Genomic DNA, 9,162 nt, shown 5'->3' on the forward strand with positions numbered 1-9,162 from the left:
GTAATTTATTGTGTTTTCTATTTTGATGTTAATAATTTATTTATTTTTTTAATGTCTATATCTATGTGATAAATCTAATATTCTTAATTTCAATTTTTAAAGATAGATTTTGGAAAATATTTAAAATTATATTTAATTAAATTCATTTCAATATATTAAATTTTAATAAATATATTTTAATATATTCATTTATTTTCATTTTAATGTCTTAAGTCAGGAGAGAAACCCATAAATCTTCATGTTTTAAGAAAATATTTAAAAAGTAATTCTTAAAATTAGACTGATTAAATTCACTTAATATAACAAGATAATAAGAATAGATTTTAATATATTAATTACTTATAAATATACACATAACTGATATATTAGAACCATGATAGAAATGGATAAGTGATTTTCTATGAAAACAATAGCTACTACTTATAAAAAAGAATCTATAAAACAAATTGATACTTCTATATTAAGAAGACTATTTTTTTCAAAACTCTTCTTAAATATTACCAAAATGGGTATGATTTTATAAAATAAAAAATATTGCATTACTGCAAAAAGGTGTTTAGACTACATTTTTTAAAGTCTTTAGGTGACAGTTAATTTATACAGACAGTTGTCTAAAGTAATTTAATATAGATGACAGACTTGAAAAACCGTCACCTATTTATATCCCATAGCGACAATTACTTGATCAATAGTTGCCTAATGTGAATCATATAAAAAGAACTCAGAAAGCATAGACTTACAATATGCAAATCCATAAATTATAGTGATTTTTATCCTTTATTCACCTTTTAGTGTGTGTAACAACACAAAGACCAAGTGCAACATACAAAGTCATATTTTGGGAACTTATATACTCATACTAATCTAACAACATAAACACAATAAGGAAACACCACAAAAACAATCAAATGTACCAACGAATTATTATCCACAAATTTGAATTCGTAGGTAAATTAATCATTATCTACGCATATTACTCACAAATTTGAATTTGTATATAAATTCAACATTATCTAGGAAATATTACATACGAATTTGAATTCGTAGATAAATTCAGCATTACCCACGAATCTCTACCCGTAAGTAAATTTTACATTACCTACGATTTTATACATGTAGGTAAATTCAATATTATTATTGATATTAATAATTTTAATAATATTAATTATATGTGTAATATTAATAATATTATTATAATATAAATAATAATCATAACTAATATTCATAAATAATAATCATAAATAATAAGAAAAGATAAAAAGAATAATGAAAAAAATTGTAGAAAGATATGCAATATTACTTTCGAAATTGCCCACAGACTAGAGTTGGTAGGTAATACTTACATACTAAAATTGGTAGGTATTACCTACGGATTAGAGTTAGTAGGTATTACCTACGGACTGAAGTTAGTGAATATTACCTACTGAATAAAGTTGGTAGGTATGTATATTATTATCCACTCATTCACTTCCTCCATTATCACACCATTTTAGATCTTCCTCATCTCCTTGTAACTCTCATATTGTACCAATCTTGTCGCACGTGGCTTCCAATCTTTGTCTACTCTGACACTCCATCCCACTTGGGGTCCCCCATTACAGTCCACATCTACTCCATCATCAGTACATGTCTCTAGTGCTCCATCGGTTCATGTGCTCTCCCCTGGTATGTTAGTACAACCTATCGCGCCTACTACGTACCACGATATCCCTGATGAGGAGGTGCAACAAGATGGTAGTGGGAGGATAATCATACGACCAGTGGGTAAAGGGTAAGTTTATGATCACATTGAACTTTATTATGAATTATTTACTATACTTAATGTTTAACATTTTGTTTGCATGCTTTGTAGGTGGACACCTAATCATTATGCTATTAAGGCAATTGGGCATGCAATTAGGTGACAGTTTAGGGGTCATTACCATCACTAATACGAAACACCCGAGGAAGTCAAACTTAAATGGTGCAATGAATTTAAGGTGATATTAATATAACATTTTCACTCATTTCGATTTAAGCATTTATTGATCATCAAACTTTATTTAAATTTGTTGTTCTATTTACAAACTCAAGTGATTTAGGCCCCTCATGATGAGTGAAAAATTAGAAAAGTGTACGAGTTAAATGCAAGATAACGCCTTTGTGATATGCTTGGTAAAGCTAGGGTCAAAGCGACTAAACCTAGCTGGATTGGTGAACAAGCATGGATTTGTCTCTTAAACTATTGGGATTTTAAAAAGTTTAAAGAGAAATCAATCCAAAATAAATTGAATAGGTCATCGACTCGAGGTAGGGCATTGCACTCTACTAGTCGTAAATCACACCTCGACATTGCATTAGGCCTAGTAAGTATATATATTTCATTACATAAGCCTAAATTCAGTAGATAATACTAATGTTAGTAACTTTTTCATTTATTTCAAGAACGTAAATTTGGTCGATCGGTTGAACTCAGTGAGTTATTCATGGCCACACACACTAAGAAGGATTGGGTTTGGGTAGATAGTCGTGCCCGACAGAATTACATAAGTTATTGCTCTACTTTTGTGTACATGAGTTATATTTCTAATTTAGTATTGCCTCACTTACAATTTCCAAAATGCACTAAGAAACCTATCATGAGCAATTGAAAACGCTCCAACTAGACAACTCTGAAGGATCACCTTCCAACCTCTAACACATCAATCTAGCAACAAAACTTCAATGCTGGAAGGATGTTGCTAGAGGCAAAAGTAGACGTCAATGTTATGACACTGTAGATTTGGCTACCAACATTCGCCATGGAGTGTCTTCCCTACCCCAACCTTCATTACTTACTCCTTTCAGTGATTACTTACCTTATAATAAACAACTTCATCAACAAGTGTTGCAAGCAAATGAAAGAGTTGATCAAGCAAATCAAAGAGCCGATGAAGCAAATAAAAAATATGAAATGTTGGAGGATAAAATAAAGTTCATGGAGCAAAAATTAGTTATAATGGTGGAGTGAAAATAGGGTGACACCTCAACAGGAACAAGTCAGGTTCACCCTCGCTATGCTCCGAACTTTGATGATCAACCCCTGCCTTGAGTTCATTTTTTTGTTGGTAAAATTAACTAATATGCATATCTTCATTTTAATTGACTAATTCATAATTTTATGTGTCAAGTTCATAATCTAAAAAATGTAAACCATTGTGTAAATAAACCAATTTGGGTCTGTGCTTTGAGGGAAATTTGGAAATGAGAAAATAATAGATAATATGTAGAGTGAGACTAAAGTGGGTGATGAAGATGAAAACAAGGGTTATTGAGATTATTTATGCACCCTTTTTTAGTAGGAAACTATTATGAATAAGACTGATGGTGATAGAACTATCTTTTCTCATAAAATTTTCATGCTTTGGATGACCCTGTGTATTGTGGTAATTGCATATGTAGTAATTAAAATTTCATTTTAATTGTAAAATGACATTTGGAATGGTTGTTGAACAAATTTATAGCTGGTAGTAAATAAAATTTCATTTTGATTGGAAATTGATATTTTGATTGGTTGTTGAAAATAATTACAATTGTTATAAATGAAATTCCATATTAATTTCAAAATGAGATTTTGATTAACTCTTGGAAAAAATTACAGGTCTTGTAGTTGAAATCAAATATTGATTTCAAAATGGTGACTACTTGATACAACCCAACTCCACAAGCAGATGACTAGGGACACCACGAACACTTTACAATTAGGTCAAAAATCTCAACATCCAAGACAAGGCCCCACCAAACATAAGAACGACCTTAGCAAAAGAAAAACTGAACATAGGCCAGAGCATCATATGTTCTTTCTTCTGGTAAATATTTTTACAAGACAAGTTTATGTAAATAATTTTGTCTCTTTTGGGGGTCCAAATAGAAGAATAAGCTAGATTAGGGTGTACTTAGTAAATTGGGCTTGTGTCAAACTCACCTTTCATGACATGTGCATGTAGGTTTAGGGTCTCTTTGACCTACCTTCTAGAAGGTTTCTCATAAATTACGTCCCTACCCCTCTCAATCGTTCTCCTCAAGTCACTTTTTCCTATATAAAAGGTGTTTTGTCTCATGTATTTTATACATTGAATTTTGAATAGAAAAGAAACTCTATCAGAGTGTTTAGTGAGCTAAGTCTCCTATAATTTGGGTCTTATCTTGAGTGCACTACATATTTGTCTTGTTTAAGTTTAGTCATCATTATACTTCCATTTTGGTTTAGCTTTCTTTCTTTAAACTTTTCTTGCTTGTCTTTAAACTTTTCTTAAAGTTTTGTTGGAGTTCTTTGTATGAGCAAGTGTTAAGAGCTTTAACCTTTTTTCACTTGAAGTGTTGCTACCAAGTGTAGACCCTTTGGGGAAAATTACAAAACCTTTCTTGAGTGAAGTTAACATTTTTCCATCCTTTACCAAATAATGATAAATGCCTAATTTCAATAATATTTCATATTAAAATATAGGCACTTATGATGATTTATTGCTAATTTACATATAAAATAATCCATAATTTATGAATTTATACATTTATACATTTTTTATGATCTTTATTTGAATAAGAGCATTTTATTCCTAAATTTGGTGTTAATTGCAGGTTTCTAGGAAAGATTGGAGATTTGGGTTAAAGAATAATTATTTGAGCTAAAAAGACTAAGCTAGAAGGTCCCAAAATAGAGAAAAGCGCCGAAAAAAACCAATTTCGCAACAGGAGTATCTCGCTTGAGCGAGAATGCGTCAAACAGATTGGGTCTTGTTTATGTTTTATCACTTAGCCCATTAGCGTGACATAGGAAGCAACCTAACTCTAGAAAATTAGGTTAAATAAGGAGCTAGAGACTCAACCGTAGTGTGCCAGATTGAGAATAAACACCATTGTATGAATTGTAACCCAATTGGGAGAATGGAAGGTGCTAGAAGTATGTGTGGTTAATTCTACCCTTTGGGATTGGGAGTAATCTACTCAAACTCTTATGTATTGAAGTGATATCTTATATATTAAAATATCCAAATCTTGATTGATTATTGGTATTGTTGTTTTACTTCTAAATTTTTGTGACAAATTGAGAATCTTAAATCTGACCCAGAGGTATTTTTAGGGTTCTTACCTAAACCGCAATACTCAACATATTTGAGTGCTAGATATAGACTTGAAATGTTAATTGTCATTAACGTCTAATTGTAATTTCTAAGTTGTTTTTATAAGTATGCAAGAGATCGATACAAATGAATTTTCTACCGGCATCAGTTTCAATCAAAGAACTTAATATTGACATTCTAATCAAAATACATGAGAGTGAGAGAGATGAAACCTAATCCCTATTTTTCCAATTGAAGCAAACACTTTTTGATTTGTTTTCGTGTTAATTCTTGCCATTATAACAATTCTCAACCAAATTTTATTATACTGTCTTTATATTTAGCGAATCTTGTACTTGATAATTCACTGGTCCTTGTGGGATTGATATTCGTCCTTAAGGACAATTATTATTTCTGACAAACGTGGTGCATTTGTCGTAGAGAGTCATCAAATAGCCGAGTGATACACATGAATGAGTGCATTATTTGTTGTTAAAAACTAATTGTTTAATTTTTTTTGTGCGCAAATATGCATAATTTATCTTCAGGAGAATCTTCCAAACCACAATCTCCTCAAAAGGCGCGTTTTTTGGGGGAGCTTGAGGATACCAAAAGGAGTTTGGTCCACAAGGAAGAGGAAATGTGGCAACTAATGAAAAGGATGCAAAGGCTAGAGGATACACAAGTGAGACAAAATCGCGAGAGGATATGAGATCCTAGAGCAAATACAAGGCATTCATGCACTATGGAAGTCAAGAAGAAGAAGAAGATTGGAGAGTGCACAATTTTGAAGCTAGGAACCATCATCACCAATCAAAGAAGACCCTACCTTTTGTAAAATTACCTAGTTTTAATGGGGATAGTGACTCAAATGTATATCTAGGATGGAAGCTAAAGTAGATCGAATTTTTAATTTGTATGAGGTAGAAGAGGACCAAAAGGTTAAGTTAGTTTCCCTAGAATTTGAGGACTATGTCATGCAATGGTGACATCAAACTATAATGGACATTGGGCTAAAGAGGAGGTCAATCGTGGTCTCTTGGCATGATTTAAAGTTATGCATGCGCTCGCGGTTTGTTCCTCCTCATTATAGGAATAAACTCTTATTGAAGCTTCAACGGCTTCACCAAGGATCTAGGAGTGTAGATGAGTATTTCAAAGATCTAGAAGTAACTTTGACTAAAATTAATATGCATGAAAGTGAAAAGTCAACGATTGCTAGATTTGTAAGTGGATTACACAAGAAATACAAGATGTTGTAGAATTATATAAGTATACTTCTTTGGAAAAATTGGTTCACCAAGCCATCAAGGTTGAATCACAAATTTTGAAGAAAAAATATTTTAAAATACTCATAATGATGGTTTTTACAAATCATCTTAGAAGGACCAACACAAATTTCAAAACCAAGACTCTGCTTCCAATTTCTCAAAAGAAACAACCCCACATCATAAAAATTTTAAACCTTCTACTTCTACTTCTAAATCACCCACCAAAACCTCAAGTAAAAAATGTTTTAAATGTTTAGGTTTGGGGCACATTGATGCTAATTGCCCAAGTAAAAGAATAATTATAGTTAAAAAAGGGATAGTCATAAGTGACCATAGTTCCCAAAAATTTAGAACTAGCTCCCTTTTCTTCTTCAAAAGCTCCAAGTCAGGACGAGTGTGAAATGGCATGTGAAGGTGATTTATTAGTAGTAAGGTGCATGTTAGGGAAACTTTAAAAACCTTTTTATGAAAGTCAAAGGAAAAATATTTTCCATACCCGGTGCCTTATTAATAACAAATTATGTTCCTTGATAATTGATGGGGGGGTAGTTGTACAAATGTGGCAAGTACAAGAGTGGTGGAGAAACTTGGATTACCTAACATTTCTCATACTCAACCCTACAAATTGCAATGGCTAAGTGAAGATGGTGAAATAATTGTTAATAAACAAGTCCTCATATCTTTCTCAATTGGCAAATATAGAGATGAGGTGTAATGTGATGTTGTGCCCATGGAAGCAACCCATATTCTTTTAGGAAGGGCATAGCAATATGATAGGAAAACTTTACATGAGGGCCTAACTAACAAGATTTCTTTTCACTTCCAAGGCCATAAGATCATATTGAAACCTCTATCTCCAAAAGAGGTAAATAAAGACTAAATAAAAATGAAACAAAAAAGAAAATCTCAAAAAGATGACGAAAATAACAAAATGGGGCTCATCACCTCACCAAATGTGGTGAAAACCGTAATGTTAATCCATCCAAAAATAGATATATTTTTGTTTATCTATTCATAGCTCTAATTACATGCAACATTTGTTAGAGAAATGTTGAAATATTTTTCAAAATTCTTCTAAAGGTTTACACCTTATAAGAAGCTTTTCACACCAAATTCCCTTTGATCCTACTCATTCTCGACAAACATTACATGTAACTAGAACCATTCCACCCAAACTCCTAAAATTCAATGAACATAAGTTTGCTCCACAACTCATATAAAGAAATCAAGTGAACAAACTAACTATGATACTTAAAGAAGTTCTAAATTCGAGGTCGAATTCTTTCCAACTTGGAGGGCATGATACAACTCAACTCAACAAGCAGATGATTAAGGACACCACGAACATTTCACAATTAGGTCAGTCATCTCAACATCCAAGACAAGGCCCTCACTAGAGCATCAAATGTTCTTTCTTCTGGTCTTTTTACAAGACAAGTTTATGTAAATAATTTTGGCTCTTTCTGGGGGGCCAAATAGAAGAATAAGCTAGAGTAGGATGTACTTAGTAAATTGGGTTTGTGCGAAACCCACCTTTCATGACATGTGCACCTAGGTTTAAGGTTTCTTTGACCTACCTTCTAGAAGGTTTCTCATAAATTACGGTCTTGCCCTTCTCACTCTTGCTCCCCAAGTCATTTTCTCCTATATAAAGGGTGTTTTGTCTCATGTATTTTACACATTGAATTTTGAATAGAAAAGAAACTTTGTAGAATTTGGGTCTTATCTTGAGTGCACTACACTTCAAGTGACTGATTTGTATCACTGATCTTGGAGTATCCCACCCTCTAAGTCTCATGACAACATCTCATCTTCATAAGCTTTCTTCATCTCTTCACCTTTTTCCTTCATTTTCTTTGCGCCACTTTTCTTCCATTCCTTATGTTATTTGTTCTCTTTTCCTTACATGTTTTTCATTTCCGCCATCATCATCTAAATCATCATATAATTGTGTTTTCATTTCGTCTTTTTCATAAGCTTTCTTCATCTCTTCACCTTTTTCCTTCATTTTCTTTGCGCCACTTTTCTTCCATTCCTTATGTTATTTGTTCTCTTTTCCTTGCATGTTTTTCATCTCCGCCATCATCATCTAAATCATCATATAATTGTGTTTTCCTCTTTGTCCTCTAGAAGTAAACCTTCACACTTACTTAACCACTTGGTTAAATTCGTGTCCAATGAGAATCTTCTTTGGGTTTTTCACCATATTCTGCCTAAAACAATAACTCATAAACAAAGTGCAACCCATAAAATGTGTAATCTTAAAATCAATTCGCATCACTACTATTATGGTAAGTACAAGTGATGAAGTGTCAATTATTGCAAAGACATGTAGAGTAATGTAATTGTAGACTTAGTCGTTTGTTTTAAAATACTTCTTTAGTTTCTCATGTACAAGTGAAAGTTAAGATTGTTTCTGAATGACTGTCACGCGAAGGCAAAATTCAATCATTAGCAAAATTTTGATGAAAGTTATTATATCAGAATATCTATATATAGTTAGCAAAATTCAGTTTTATATACAATTAACTCATGAGGAGAATGAGTAACATTAATAACTGAAAACAACAACCAGAAATAGAAAACATGATCAAAACAATCCCTACACTCCATGTTATCCAGTAATGCCTTAATTATCCAGTAATGAATTATCCATGTTTTGGTTTTAGATGAACACAACTTAGAGGGTAATCAATTCGACGATAATAATGTCTTAAATGCTATGATTAACTCTTTCTATTTTTTAGAAGTTTTGTATGAAATATATTTTAATAAATTTATCCAAATTAGCAGCATTGAGATTAATTGCATAG

This window comes from Phaseolus vulgaris, chromosome 1, assembly GCF_051622355.1.
Source record: "Phaseolus vulgaris cultivar YP4 chromosome 1, ASM5162235v1, whole genome shotgun sequence".
Lineage (NCBI taxonomy): Eukaryota > Viridiplantae > Streptophyta > Magnoliopsida > Fabales > Fabaceae > Phaseolus > Phaseolus vulgaris.